Source organism: Bos grunniens, chromosome 12 (genome assembly GCF_055505025.1).
Source record: "Bos grunniens cultivar Pamir isolate PY7600 chromosome 12, Bosgru_T2T1.0, whole genome shotgun sequence".
NCBI lineage: Eukaryota > Metazoa > Chordata > Mammalia > Artiodactyla > Bovidae > Bos > Bos grunniens.
In genome coordinates this window covers 54,448,719-54,464,256 of record NC_141176.1, presented here as the reverse complement: position 1 = coordinate 54,464,256, position 15,538 = coordinate 54,448,719, and the positions used below count along the sequence as shown (strand labels likewise).

Below are 15,538 nucleotides of genomic sequence, written 5' to 3'. Positions count from 1 at the left end.
AAACAGTATTTTTTACTAATGTTCCCCCACAGTACATTTTTCTGAAACTCTAACATCTGTGTTTTGTTCTTGCCACACATGATGATAGTCTCAAATCGAGCGCATCCAACCACAGAGGGTAGATTAGTTGACGATTTTTTTTTTAAGGTGACTGGAACCAGTGAGGTCGGCGTCAAAAGTTACCCAGTCCTGGTGACAGCAATGCCTCCCCCCTCACTCTCCGCAGAGCAATTCCGATCTGGCGTCTGAGCAGCTCCTGCTGCTGCCAGGCCTGTAGCGGGTACACAGAAATCTAGAGAGGAACCGTGGGGAATGTTCGTTTGTTATTTATTTATAAGCTCACCGGGCCACATCATGTAAAATTAAGACCTTTAATGGGCTCCTGCCTCAGTTGCTTGAAGGACGGGCTTTCACCAGCCAAGACCACCCACCGCTTCCAGGCAGCGAGGCTGCGCGCGCTTGCTCGGGCTGTGAGCTTTGCAGAGTCTACCTGCTGAAGTCTTCTCCGTGCTCTGACGGTCAGCAAAGGTCTGTCCCATCAGAGAGAACGTTCTGGAAGAGGAGTCTGAGGCTTTTATGGCTGAAGAGATGAGTGACTACTTTGGAGCGTAAATTCCTTTCTGTATCTGGTTAATGAAGAGATTTACTCCAAAGTTCATTTATTATAAATTGAGGGAGGGGGGTGGCTTCTCCCACGAGCCGGCATCCAGAGGGTCCCTTTCCTGTAAGAGTTCATAAATAATCAACGGTGATGATGAAAAGATTTTGTACGCATTATCTTTTCCTGTCACAAAAATTCCCTCATGCTTCTGAGGGAAGACCAATATAGTTTGCAGACAAAGATTTGGGAATCAAAATGGCCTTATGAATACAGAGTGGATAGGAGTGTTTGGGGACTTTGGAGAAAGAGCTCACCTGCCATCCACCTACCTCACTGTTCCCACTTCAGCTACAATTTCAGTCTAATTTTAAAGCATTATTCAAATGCAAATGATGTCTGCTGGGGGGCACACCTTAAGTCATTCAGTGCTGCGCGCGTGGTAGGTACCCAGTCTCCTAAGAGGTCATGGTCTAATGGAAAAGGGAAGCAAGTGACAGAAAATGAAAAGCCAACTTAAAGTATTACAATAAGCTGAGGTGGGCGCTGAGTGCTCGGGAAATTCAGCGGAAGGAGGAATTAATACTGCCTGAGGAAATTGGGAAAGCATTCATACAAGATGTGACATTTGAGCTTGAAGAATGGATAGGCATTTCCCAAGATGAGAAGAGAAAACAATTCCAGGTAATTTTTTAGGGAACAGCATGGACCCAGGTATAATAGCGACTTGCATTTGCAGGCCTGCCAGACGCCATTGCCGTGTGTAGTGCTTTGCACACCAGGCAATACGCGTTAGACATGCTGTCCAGCCCCCTTCCCATAAGAGAGACGCATGGTCACTGTTGTTTATGTGGGAACACAGAGGAGGCCCTGAAAGGTTAAACAACTCACCAAATTTGTGATTCAAACAGGTCTATCTGCTCCCAAGCCCATGCCCTTTCTTTGACCTGGCAGTGTTCTCCACTGCCTTTTTGCACAGCTGCGAGGGAATATGATTTGGTTAGGGGGAACAGTGAAATCTAAGATGACTGTCAGGTGAGAGGGAGGGGGCTAAGGGAGGTCAGGTTGTGGCTGGGTTGTGATGAGCCTTAATGCTGCAGGAAGTTTGAGCTTAAATCCTGTAGGCCAGTGAAAAGCCAGTCATTGAAGGTTTGTGTGGATGTTGTGTGTGTGTGTGTGTGTGGTGACCATGTGGCCAGTGAACTGCAGAGGAAGGCGCTAGTGGGGGGTTGAGGGGGAAGGGAGTCCAGTCCATCTATGACATATGCATACTCAGTTGCTTCAGTTGTGTCTGATTCTTGGCGACCCTATGGACTGTAGCCCACCAGGCTTCTCTGTCCATGGGATTTTCCAGGCAAGAATATTGGAGTGGGGTGCCATGCCTTTCTCCAGGGAACCTTCCCCACCCAGGGAGCAAGCCCATGTCTCCTGTGTCTCCTGCATTGCAGATGGATTCTTTACCACTGAACCACTAGGGAAGCCCATCTATGACATATAACAGGCCTAAATGTAGGCCTTTCATTAACAGCAGTGGAAAGAGTTGACTGACTCAGTACGTAAGCATATTTAGACTTTGGAGGTACACAGACATGCAGCTTATCAGCTACGAGGTCTTTTAGGCAAATTATTTGACTTCCCTTCATGTCATAATGCAGGCTTCAGTCTCCTTATATAGGAAAAGGAGATAATAACATCTTCTGTATCAGAATGTTGTAAAGATTAAATAAAGTAATAATCCAGGTGATGCATTTGCCCAGTGCCTGGCTCATTGCACATTCCTGATTACAGATGAGTGTTACTCTATGAACACACTGAAGAGCTACTTTATCAGACTGTTCATGAGTTACCTATGAAAGCCCTGAATCAGTGGGGCTTCGAACACTCTAATGTGTGCAGTGGGGTGGCAGGTAGAATGGAGAAGTCTAGAGTGTTTTCCCAGAGTGAGAACTGGGCCTGGGATCTGTGCAGCGATGCCCAGAGTGGGATGGGAAAGAGGAAATCAAAAGAAACCCGAGGGCAAGTAGTCCTTCCCTAAAGGCACTTGAGATGAACTCAGTGCCCAGGTGAATATTTATGTTGCAATACTGTTACACTTACTTTAATGGTAATAATAAAATCTGCCTTTTTTCCCTCCATTCACTATGATGGTGACTCCATCTATATATGTATGAATCCTGCAGCCACAAAATTAAAAGATGCTTGCTCCTGGGAAGAAAAGCTATGACCATCCTAGACAGAGAATTAAAAAGCAGAGACATCACTTTGCTGACAAAGGTCCATATAGTCAAAGCTGTGGTTTTTCCAGTAGTCATATGCACAGATGTGAGAGTCAAATCATAAAGAAGGCTGAACACAGAATAATTGATGCTTTCGAACTGTGGTGCTGGAAAAGACTCTTGAGAGTCCCTTGGGTGGCAAGGATATGAAATCAGTCAATCCTAAAGGAAATCCTGAATATTCATTAGAAGGACTGATGCTGAAGTTGAAGCTCCAGTACTTTGGCCGCCTGATGCAAAGAGTCAAGTCATTGGAAATGACCCTGATGCTGGGAAAGATTGAAGGCAAGAAGAGAAGGGGGGTGACAGAGGATGAGGTGATTAGATGCCATCACTGACTCAATGGACATGAGTTTGAGCAAGCTCAGGGAGATAGTGAAGGACAGGGAAGGCCGGCGGGTTGCAGTTCATGGGGTCACAAAGAGTCAGACACGACTTACTGATTGGACAACAACTATAAAGTGGATCTATTTAAAGATAAATACTAAGTGAATAAGAATGCAAGTACTATGTGGACATAGCAGAAATTGCGGATATGGACTGAAGTTGGGGACACGTGACTCTAATGGACATGGCCTTCTCCAGGGCAGGGACCTGTTTGTTTCACCAAACCATATGCCCTGCTGGTGCCCTGGGAGCACTTGTATTGAGTTTTAGCATCAAGCCTGGTGTACTCTTGTCATCTCTGAGATCATCTCTTGCTCTTTGTATCCTGAAATAGGGGAATTTCTGCTAACAGTGTGAATTCTAAACTCTTGGACTGCTTAGTATGTACTTGCTGACTTTACATTGAATTCATAAAGGAGGCAGGTGATGCTCTGAATGATATTCAGCAAGGAATATGAGAAATGATTAGTAGCACAGGTTTCTTTTTTATTTTATCTTATTTGTGTGTGTGTTCACCTAATTTTTTTTATTGGAATATAATTACAATATTGTGTTAGTTTTGGCTATACAACAAAGTGAATCAGTTATATGTATACATATACATATCCCCTCCATCTTCAGCCTCCCTCCTACTAATTCCCACCCTTCTTGGTCATCACAGAGCACTGAGCTCCCTGTGCTATCCAGCAGCTTCCTACCAACTATCTATTGGCTGGTGTATACAAGCCAATCCTAAGCTTCCAATTCATCCCACCCTCCCCTTCCCCACTGGGGAGCATAGGTTTAGAGTCACACCAACCTGAGTTCAAGTCCCTGGCCCACCTGTGAATAGTCACCTAATCTAGGATAATTCACTTAACCACTCTGAGTCTCAGGTTCCTCCTGTGTAAAGTAGCGATCTGATAAATAGTACTGAATTCATAGGGCTGTTTTAAACACTATATAATACAAATGATGCAAAGCACTCTAGAAAGGGCTTGTCAGAAATATTTAATACATATTTATTAGCATATTAATATGCTAGTTATGATCACTGGTAGGTTGTGGGTTTTGTAGATTCAGTGCACAGCCTCATGTCCATTTTGGGGAGAGGGCATGGTTTACGCTGGCACTAAACATTTGCTGAATAAACGGATGAATGAATAAGCCTTGGAAGAAGTGAAGTGAGCTGAATTTGCACAATTTGAAGACATTTTGGCATATATGCTTTAAAAAGCATTATAGTCAAGATGGGCTTCCCTTGTGACTCAGACGGTAAAGAGTCTGCCTGCAATGCAGGAGACCCAGGTTCAATACCTGGGTCAGAAAGATCCCTTGGAGGAGGAAATGGCAACCAACTCCAGTATTCTTGCCTGGGAAATCCCATGGACAGAGGAGCCTGATGGGCTACTCTTGCAAAGAGTCGGACACCACGGAACAGCTACACTTTCACTTTCATGTTCAAGATAGCTTGTGTTCACCAAGGCAAAAATCAGTGGTCACCCTCCTTTTAAAGGGTGATAGGTTGTCCACACACACATCGGCCAACATCACCTTTGCCTTTTACATCGCTGGAGATATCCCAGGTGAAACCAGGACAGGTGAGGATCCGCATAAAAAAAAAAATCACTTGGGGCACTACAGGACTTGATAATTAAAGCTCACGTGATATTATAATTCCAGAGTCTGAGAGGCTGAATTATTGGACTCACTGAAGAAATCCAATAATGTCCTCTAAATATCTTGCCTCAAGAATCACACTGCACATAGAATTTGAAGTGCTTTTTGACCAAAATGACCTGAGGTTCTGCTCAGCTAACTTTGACTAACCTTCACACAGGCTTCTTCTTGGCACTAGGTCCCTGACCTCCCTTTTCTTGTAGCATTTACTTTAGAAAACTTGTAAATTCTTTCTCTTCTCCGTGGAGACATACATCTTCTACAACCCAGAAAAGCCTTTATCAAGGACTTAAGATCTATCCCTTGGAAATGTAATCACTGAGGGAGAGAGCACCCCTATCTCCAGTCTCTGTGAGAAGGTGGATGCCTAACTTCAGTAAGGGCCAATTAGCAAATGCAGATGGCCTAATCATTGACCAGCCTCCCCTCTAAAAGGCCTCCAGTACTTTTCTTTTAAATATTTATATGTGTATTTATTTGTTTGTGCCGCGTCCTAGTTGCAGCATGTGGATCTAGCTCTCTGACCAGGGTTCAAGCCCAAGCGCCCTGCACTGGGAATGCAGTCTATCCACTGGACCACCAGGAAGTTGCTCCTCCAGGACTTTTCTCTTAGTCCAGTTCAGGGTTCAAAAACTCCTCCCGTATTTTATTTCAGTGGAGTTGAGTTCAATTTTTCTCCTACTGTAAAACTCTTGAATAAAGTCATCCTTGCCATTTATAACAAGGGCTGGTACAATATTTTATTATAATTTCATGAATTAAACGGGGGAGGTGAAGACTTACCCTGTGAATTTACTGGCTGTCATTCAAGTTGGCATGATACTGACCACAATCAGTCAGGTAGATCTAATAATGCCCTAAGTTTTCTAATGCCGAAGTTCATGCTGTATTATGAATAGAGTGTGGATTGCTTGGTCTTAAGCTACACTGAATATAATGGTGACAGACTTTGGGCTGAAGCCCTGGCACTGGGAGTGCAGCTGATACAGAATTAATGCTGCTCAACTTCTCCAGTGAGGGCTCAACTAATATGCTGATTTTTAAAAAGCATGCTGCTCTAAAAGAGTTAAATTGAAACTTGGACTGTCTGACCTGAAACTAAAGGCAGGAAGTTTTGGGTGTCTTTGCCCAGTTGAGATCAGGGAATTCTGGAAAACAGTTAGATAACGAATTTTACTAATTTGTTTTATCATATTATTCAGTTCCAATTGCCTGCTGAAATAAGTTTCTTACTGAGTTACAGTTGACATAAAACATTATATTAGGTTTGGGAGAATATCATATTATTCTGGATCCAGGCCAGAGGCAAGGAGGGGGAGGGATGGATTCTTTATTGACCATAGGAACCCTTAGAGCACATAGAAAGTGTACTTAGAGGGCGTAGCCTGGGACCAGGTAGTAGTATGTACCTGATAAAGAGAACCATTTCAGCAGGATAGTGAGGTCTACCTTCCGGCCTTGATGTTTACTTGGCTGGTCTCTGAGCTGGTGTTGATCAGCATGCCCCACGTGGGCCATGCCCAATGACCTGAATTCTGTTGGTAGAATGGAATTCAGCTGCCAGGCACAGTCTTTCCTTTGCTCTTTTTGTTCCTTTCTTGTCATCCTCAGCAGTCCCACTTCTATAACACATACCTCTGTCTTCTTTTCCCTTAGACTCTGGTGATCTTTAGTTGTCACATTGAAAAACAGCTGCTCTGTGCATTATCAGTTGGCTATCCCTGCTGAGAAAGAATTCACCAATTTTAGGCTCCATGGTCAGTTGTCTCCTTTTGTGGACAGGCAGGCTTGGTTGCAGTTCTGTAGGTCTAGCTGAAATGCTTCACACCCTGGCACGGTGAGAAGGGGAATTCTTTGTGACAGCTTGAAAGCCGGGCTTGAACTGGCGCTTACAGTGTTTCAGCATTTTGTGGCACTTTCTCAGTTCAGATCAAATGATGGTTGTTAGGTGTCTTCAACTTGATGACTAGGTGGTTAAAAGAAAAAGAAATGAGTCAGCACTTTCATAAAATAAAATTTCGCAAGTGAATGCTGATTTTTTTTTTTTAAGTATGATGGATACTCTTAGTTCAAAGTGCTGCTGCTACTGCTGCTAAGTCGCTTCAGTCTTTCCCGATTCTGTGTGACCCCATAGACGGCAGCCCACCAGGCTCCCCCGTCCCTGGGATTCTCCAGGCAAGAACACTGGAGTGGGTTGCCATTTCCTTCTCCAGTGCATGAAAGTGAAAAGTGAAAGTGAAGTCGCTCAGTCGTGTCCAACTCTTCACGACCCCATGGACTGCAGCCTACCAGGCTCCTCCGTCCATGGGATTTTCCAGGCAAGAGTACTGGAGTGGGGTGCCATTGCCTTCTCCAAAGAAATTACTAGTGATGAGTGAATTGTTTCAGGCAAGGTCACCTTCCTTTGGGGGACTGCAGGGGTCTATGAGGTGGATTACTTCACTACTGTTGACCAAACAATTGCAGACAGACTGGAAATTACATTTCTAGGAGGGGATGAAACTGCAATTAGGTTGGGTATTAAGTCTCAGTTTGGTGATGTGGGCTTAGTATGAGTGACTCCAGTCGGAGCCTCTTGTGTTTTTTAACAATTCCCCGCTTCTGATCAGACTCTCAGCTTAACTAGGAGATGTGATCAAAATTTAACATTAGTGTCACTTGGACCAAACTCTGCCTGTACTGATGAAGCCACAATTGAGGAATGCATAACTGCATGTTTCTATTAGAGGTAGATGGTAATTCCATGAGTTGAGCTGTTGAGAATTAGAAGTTTGATGGGCTGTCGGCTGTCTCAGTCAGTGCCCGATGCTCAAGTGGAAAACAGTTATAGTCTTTGGTTATGATGTGATCAGTGCCCACTTCTTCAGCTTTATTGGTCAGTGTTCCCCTCCTTGACTTCTTCTCTGTTTAATCTAAGCGAACACCGTCTCCCCTGGGGCCCCTCCTATATGGTCCCAGAGGACCCTGTGAGTGAGTCTATGTTAGCACTGAGAGCACCATATTGCAATTATATATGTACTCCCCTGTCTTTATGGTGAGGTAAAGACTGTGGACTTTTAACTCTCTTGAGAGCAGGGGTTTGTATCTTATTTATCTTTAAATCCTCAGAAACTAGCACCATCCTTGTTTCAAGGTTAGCACTGAGTGAATCCATAAGGATTAATGGATATGATTATTTTTAGTTCAACAACAGATTTGCATAAAGGCTTTAATAATATTTTGGACATCTAATGAACAAGTATTCAAATTTAAAATATTTTTATCATAACTTTTTTAAAGCACTAACATACAAGTGAAGCAATGACGTAGAAGAATTTCTAAGTTCAGTGTCCTTATTTGTAAAACAAGCATACAAATAGACAAGCAAATAAACAAGAAGGATACTAGGAAAATACTAAAAAAAAGAAAAAAGAAACAAAATCATGGCTTTAAATGCTCAGCACTGTGGTCCTGCCAATTTAGCTATTCAAGTACAAAGTCTCCCACTGTTACCTCACCTCCTCAGTCTCCAGTCTCCTTAAGGAAGGGACAGGACTCCAGAGCAGAGTGGGAAAGCAGCTAGAATTTACATAGCTGCACTCCTGTTCTTTCATCCCTGGAGAAGGAAATGCAGCCCACTCAAGTATTCTTCCCTGGACAATCCCACAGACAGAGGAGCCTGGCAGGCTACAGTCCATGGGGTCGAAAAGAGTTGGACACAACTGAGCAACTGACTCGTTCATTACCACTCTGTTCAATATAGGCTGGAGACCAGTATCAGCACATGAGACTCTTTTATCCTTCTCCTGGCTTGTCCTAAAGAGTAAGAGAAGGGTCGACAAGTCAGAGAGTCTCATGGGAGAAGGAAGAACTGACCTCTCTTATTTACATCACTGGAAAACAATAAGGGATGAAGACAGAGCACAAAATTTGTGTCTCCATTTTGACAGTTACTCTATTTTTTTTTCCTCTAAAACTTTCTACTGTGTATAGATCTGATTTATTTTTTAAAGGAAGGATTCACTCCACTAAACAGATTCTGTTTCTCAGGCAAGTGCAGGCATTGCTGTTAAATCTTAATTTTCTGAAAAGATCTTAAGGAGTTATAATATAATTTAAGCATGCTTTTCTGATGAAACTGCTTAACCCAGCCTAAATGTCCAATCTCAGAACCATGAGCAAATAAATAGCTATAGTTGTAAGTCACTTGGATTTGTTTTAGTTTTTTATCCAGCAATAGCTAACCGATACACTGTATTTTCAGTAAATTCCATAATCAATGAAAAGAAGAAAAAGACACTACGTGGAAACTAGTAGTAATTTAATAAATGTTTGATGAATAAATAATTGCCTGAGTGAACAAATAAGTGAATAAATGCAAGAAACAGAGTCATATTTTTTTCTTAGTCATTGTCATGTTTAACAAAGCTCATTTTGGTACCTGGAATGTTGATTTTCTTCTCCACTGCTGTGTCTCCCGATACATATCTCTCTAATAACAGCAGTTACACTGAGTTGTAGACATTCATGTGTGTGTTTCATTAGATTATGTGCAATTTGAGACGCTGGATAGTTTACTCATTAACTCTGTATCCTTAATTCACATATGCTCAATGCACCCAAAATGTTGATTCTTTGGGATTTTAAAATTGTATATGAAGTTTTGACTTCTGAAAACTTCATGACAGTCCTATCAGTATCAGTGGTTCTAAACCACGGCTGAAAATTAAAATAATTCGAAAGGTTTGAAAAAAACCTCAATGTTCAGCTTTAGGCCAACTCAGCCTCTCTAGGAGGTAGGACTAGGCAATGCTGATGTGCAGCCCATATGAGAACCTGAGTTCAAATGTCCTCAAATCTTATCAGTATTTGCACTGGGAAATGACCCTTTCCAGCAATGAGAATCTATTAAGAAACAATTTGAAATCACTAAATATTCTAATTTTCAAAGTTAAAATATGAGTAATAACTGATGTGCTAAATATTATGTTATGATGTGAATGCATGAATTTGTGTAAAGGATATAAGGCAACTCATAAAATCTTGTTATTGGTTATTTGGCATGGAATTGTCTGTCTTTTAATTTTTCCTTTATTTTTTAAAATTAAAACTATAAAATACTTCTTGCAATTTAAAAATTTTCAGACAAACACCAATTTAAGTTTTCCGTTTTATTTTCAGTCAAGTGTTTCAAGATATTTTAATGTTTACTCCTTAGTGTTGATTTTGAACATCTAAAATTGGTTCATTTTTAAAAGTTTTCATTCAACAATAGCTCATTTCGAACAAATCCCTCAAGATTGCCTCTCACATGAATATTTATACCCTAAGATTTCAATTTGACAACATTAAGCTTTGTATTCTTATTTCTTAAACAACCAAAACATACTTATAGATTGATTTTAATGCCTTTTCTTTTTTCCATTTGAATACACTATGATTAAAAGTTCACAGCCTTGGTTACATTACATAATTTGAGAAATAATCAACAATGTCCCTGGTGATTAAATATTCAAGTTTGCAATTATTTTGTAACTTTTGTTCTGCTCTTCGCTCACTCTAAAAATTATCATAAAATTTTGAAAGATGTCCTCAGTGTAGAATATGTCCATAAAATATTAAATATTCAATTTTCCTCTATCATGGCTTGAAAAATTCATAATTACATGATGATCCACATAATAACTCATTCTGAAAAGTCATATATGGCACTCCCTCTGTGACTGAGTTAATAATTTACTGCTGTGTGGGATTTTCACTCTGCACTGTTAGTCTTGGGAACATTTATTAAGCAAATGTTCATTTGCAAAGATCAGGATGTGAATGAAGAGGGTAAGAATTTAATGAGGAGTGACAGACAGGTGAACTGATTCCATATAGAACTTTAGTACAAGGGAAAGCAAAGAGCTTTATCTTTCATTGCCTCGATAGACACCTGAAATGAAATATAGGAGACAGAGGGCAGGAGAAAAAAAATGATGCTCTCCTGCAGGGGCCAATGGGGGGATAAATCAAGGGAAGCGAGGAATACAATTCAGGCCATTTGAAAAGATGCCATGGGATGTGATATTCTGAGCTTATATAGAAGAGGGGACGCTGACTTTTTATTCTAAAAGCACCAAATGCTGCCAAAGAGAATATTTCACATCTTCTCTTTTTTCTTTTGGTATTCCAAATTTTTATTGACAATAGCTTGAGTGACCAAAGTATGCAACTGAATGATAAGTAGACAGAAAGAAGCTTCCCCCAGACTGGTAATTTTAGGGCTTAGGATTGCTTACAGAGACTTTTTGGGGAAACCATGTTTCTTAAATGAAGGTCTAAAATTTTTATATAACACCTAGGAATACACCTTAGAAATGAATAATCCATATTTTTTATGTGGGCCAGTTCTGTAGAGATATAAGAAATGTGAATAATTTGATTCATTAAATAATTGTATCTCTTGGAACTGTGACTTCACCTTTCCATGTTGGCTTGGGCAGATTTTGGGTTATTCACAACAGTGATGCCTTACCAGGAGGAGTCATCAGATGGAACTAAGAAGAAAAATGGCCTGGCTACCTTATTATTACATTAATTTCTGATGATACACACCATGGTTTGAGAAAAGGGGTGAAGAATGCATACAGAGGTAAATTTTCTGCCATCTTAAATTCTATTTTGGGCTTCCCTTGTGATTCAGCTGGTAAAGAATCCACCTGCAATGCAGGAGACCTGGGTTTGATCCCTGGGTTGGGAAGATCCCCTGGAGAAGGGAAAGGCTACCCACTCCTGTATTCTGGCCTAGAGAATTCCATGGACTGTATAGGTCTGTTGGGATATGGTGAGGGCTAAGTAAATAAATAAATGAAAAAGTTAAAATAAACTGACTACAAAAAATAAGAACACACATGGATTTGAAATTTGTTGACGATTTATCTGCAGTCACCATTTCTAGTATCGTCATGCTTCAGTTTGTTCATCTATAATGATAAGTTATGAAAACCAGAGGCAACCACCAAGGAGGATGTAAAGAGAGAATCAAGTTTTGTTGATTGGAGGAGATAGATTTAATTTGGTTTGTCTCCCCTTCAAAGTAGAGGTTACATTTGCCATCTTTGACAGTGTTGAACTTTGCCTCAGTCCTGTGTTCCTGAAAAATAATGGAGGTGAAGATATATACTGGTGTATAAAGACCCTGGTTCCAATCCTGGTTTGCCTTTGGTTGACTCTGTGGCCTTCGACATCTCATAAAAACTCTGATGGTTTCCTCAGGTGGGAAAATGTGTATTGTAGATTAGAGAATCTTTTCAGAGCTCCTACCACTCTAATATTCCATGGATAGAGAATGATGCTAGTGTTTCCTTATACATTGATAGAGACATTTCTAAAATCCTTTTCCTTTTTTTTCCCACCTCATTTATTTTGGGGGGAACATGTATTGATAGCCCTTTAGGTTTAATGTTTTGCCTTAAATTTTTTATCCAGATGAAGAGGCTATGGATTCTTGAATTTCAGCATTTATTCTGAGAGCAAGCCAGAAATACTTGTGCTGAAAAGTATTCTTTGAACTTCAGTTTTATTACCTGGAGATGTTTGGTACTTTGACCAATAATAAATACCAGAGAATTCCTTCATGTGCAGTTCCCCAGGGCTGTATTGAAACAAAAAAATACTGTTTTCTATTGAAGAATAACCAATTAACAATGTTGTGATAATTTCCGGTGGACAGCAAAGGGACTCGGCCATATGTACACATATATCCATTTTCCCCTAAACTCTCCTCCCATCTAGGCTGCCACATAGCATTGGAACACATAGTTGCAATGGAACTGGAACACATAGTTCCCTGTGTTATACAATAAGAGCTTGCTGATTATCTATTTGAAATATAGCCATGTTAGGAAGTTTGGTATTGTAGGGCTTTAGATTTAGATAAGGGCCTGGGTGAAATGCCAAGACGTCTTGCTTTCAAATTTCCAGCTACTTGGAACAAATGTGTCTTCAGTGTTCTTCTCTTCATGGAGATGCAAGTAGAAGCTGTTCTTAACTCGTGTTCAGTGAGGAATCACTAGAATATTTTTTTAAGATGTAAAGAAATGCTTGGGTTCTGGTTTTAACTTAGGCCCAGCTATTAAAACCAGGTTCTTCCCATTTTATAAATAGAGAATAAGAAGTTTTGCAGTAGCACATTTTACAGGTATTTTGAATGAGACAGAGAGTCTGGGTTCCATTTTGCGTGCCCTAGTAGAATGACATATATGATTGCTACAGTCTATGTATACTTATGTAAGAAAGTATTTAATAATATTTATTTAAGAATCAAAATGCATCTAGTCTTTTCTCTCTAATCTCCTGGATTTATCCTCATTTTTGTTCTCAGCCCTCACTTTCAAAACGTAAATTCTAGCTTGTCCTTGCTGAAACTCACGCTGCGTTTATTGGTCAATTTACTCTTGTTTGCTACGACAAAGTCACCATCCCAAGAAAGGCTCAATTTTCATGTCAGATAGGGACCAGAAAAGGATTTATAACCAAGTTCTTTAAATCCTAATAAGTCAATTTCCTCATCAAAAATATTAGTTACCAAGGTCTAAATGAGGTCACTTTCAAATGCCAGGCAGAAATACAGTACTCAATGATCTACTATAAGTAATTCCTCTAACTATAAATTTTAAGATCAAGCAATGCAGAATTTTAATCAGAGCACTGAAGAACCTCAAGCTGATTGTATCTCTACTTAACAATAATGGTTAAAACATTAACAACAAAAACAGTGAATGTTGGAGAAAATTCTTTCTAGACTTCAAATGCAATGAGTTCCTGGTTAATATGCATTCTTGTATGGTAACACCCAAAGCATGCATATGTGAATACAGACACCCCTATATTTATAAGATTTTTGTAACTGCAATGAAAATATTTTGTAGGATGTGTAAACTGGAGGCTCCACTGAGTTGCTCTAAAATTATTTGGTTAAAGGGTAAATACACCTTGTACATCATAATGAAAGTCTTATAGGTAGGGGTAGAGATTAACACTTCGGGCTGTCTACAGAATATTAATAAAATTCAATATATTTTCTAAAAGGTATAATTTATATTTTGTGGAAATGAGACCCTTTTCTAATAAAATTCTTCTGTCCTTCATTCTGTTCATATAATTCTGCTATAAATCATCCTGTAGGAATATTTTCCCCCTAAATATTCATCTCAGGGAGAACCTATTTAAATAAGCCCTCTTAGCAAGATCTTTCAGAATTAAAATTACACCACGAGCGATACTTCATCCAATATGTTTCCTCCTATAAAATTTTCTTATGCCTAGAATAATATTTTTGTTGAATTACATTATGTTCACATGGTCGATCTGAGGTGACTTTGATAGGAAAGAAACACTGCGGTAAAAGAGCAACAAATTATTTCTGCCTTTTTAATTGCACCTTCTGTGAATCCGCGCCGTGGCAGCTCCTTTCTGCTCCCCCATCTACATATATAGTGAGAAAAACCTAAGGGCACTATTCTCAGCTTCACCACAAAGAAAGAGGAAGAAGGAAGAAAAATGGCTGCTGGATAGACTAGGTGTCCGTGGTCTCTGGTAAACTAGAACATTATGCACGTTCATAGTCATCCAGAGCTAATTTCACCCCACTGTCTGCTAGTCATTAGAATAAAATCTTTTATTTAGTTCTGATAGGAATATAGTAAGTAACTGGATTTCTTAGGATGTGAGGTAAAATACGGAGAGGAGACAGACGTGTCAGGCATACACACACACACACACACACACACACACACACACAGAGGCACGTGCACACACACACAATACATTAATGTCAGAACCTACGCAAGGTCTCATACTGGGGGTTGCCCCTTGAAAATATTACAGGAAGTTTCTGTGATTCAGACAGACTGACTTCTCTGGGCTTGATGATGGGGGTAATTAGCAAATCTTTTGCTTTTGTGCATCATTAAGTGCTTGACAGATGAATATTCACATGCTTTATTTCATCTAATTTCCATATGGAAACTGAAGTTTAGTCAGGTTAAGTGACTCCCTAAGATTACACAGGTCTTGGAGATGTTTTCTTTTTCGTTTGTTTGCTTATTATTTAACTATTGTTGATTTACCAAAAAATACCCAACTGCTTCATGAATTTGTATGTCATCCTTGAGCAGGGGCCATGATAATCTCTGTATTGTTTCAATTTTAGTATACAGGCTGCTGAAGCAAGCACCTTAGTATTGTTTTCTGATGCAGAGGCCAGGACTCCACCAGTGTGTTGCTATCAACTCACCTGTTCATCCTCCTGGGCCTTCTGGGAGCCCTCGGCATCAAGCGAGAGACGAATCAGGGGCTCAGATTAAACACGTACCTTTGTGAGATCTATGTGAGAAGCAGTGGTTCACACAGGCTCCACAGTCCTTGCAAACACCGGAGACTTGATAAACCCTCTGTGTGTGACATGGAGCATCACAGCCTGTAGAATACTTGTGTCTGGGAGCAAAAATCACTACCCTTATCCTCTGTGACTTCCAAAACCATTTGGTTTCCTAGAGAAGAGCAGACTAGAGAGCAGCTGCTGGCCTTCAGTACAGTTCACAGACATTTACGACATGCCCATGTTAATTATAAAATACAGTATTTGTGTGTGTGT

The 15,538-nt window shown here is 40.3% G+C and overlaps 1 non-coding gene across 1 annotated transcript; it reads right to left on the bottom strand.

Moving 5' to 3' along the window:
- Positions 1-15,013: 15,013 nt before the first annotated feature.
- On the bottom strand, positions 15,014-15,118 carry LOC147361784 (U6 spliceosomal RNA). The gene has a single exon (XR_015138516.1). It is a non-coding gene; the product is annotated as a U6 spliceosomal RNA (small nuclear RNA).
- Positions 15,119-15,538: the final 420 nt, after the last annotated feature.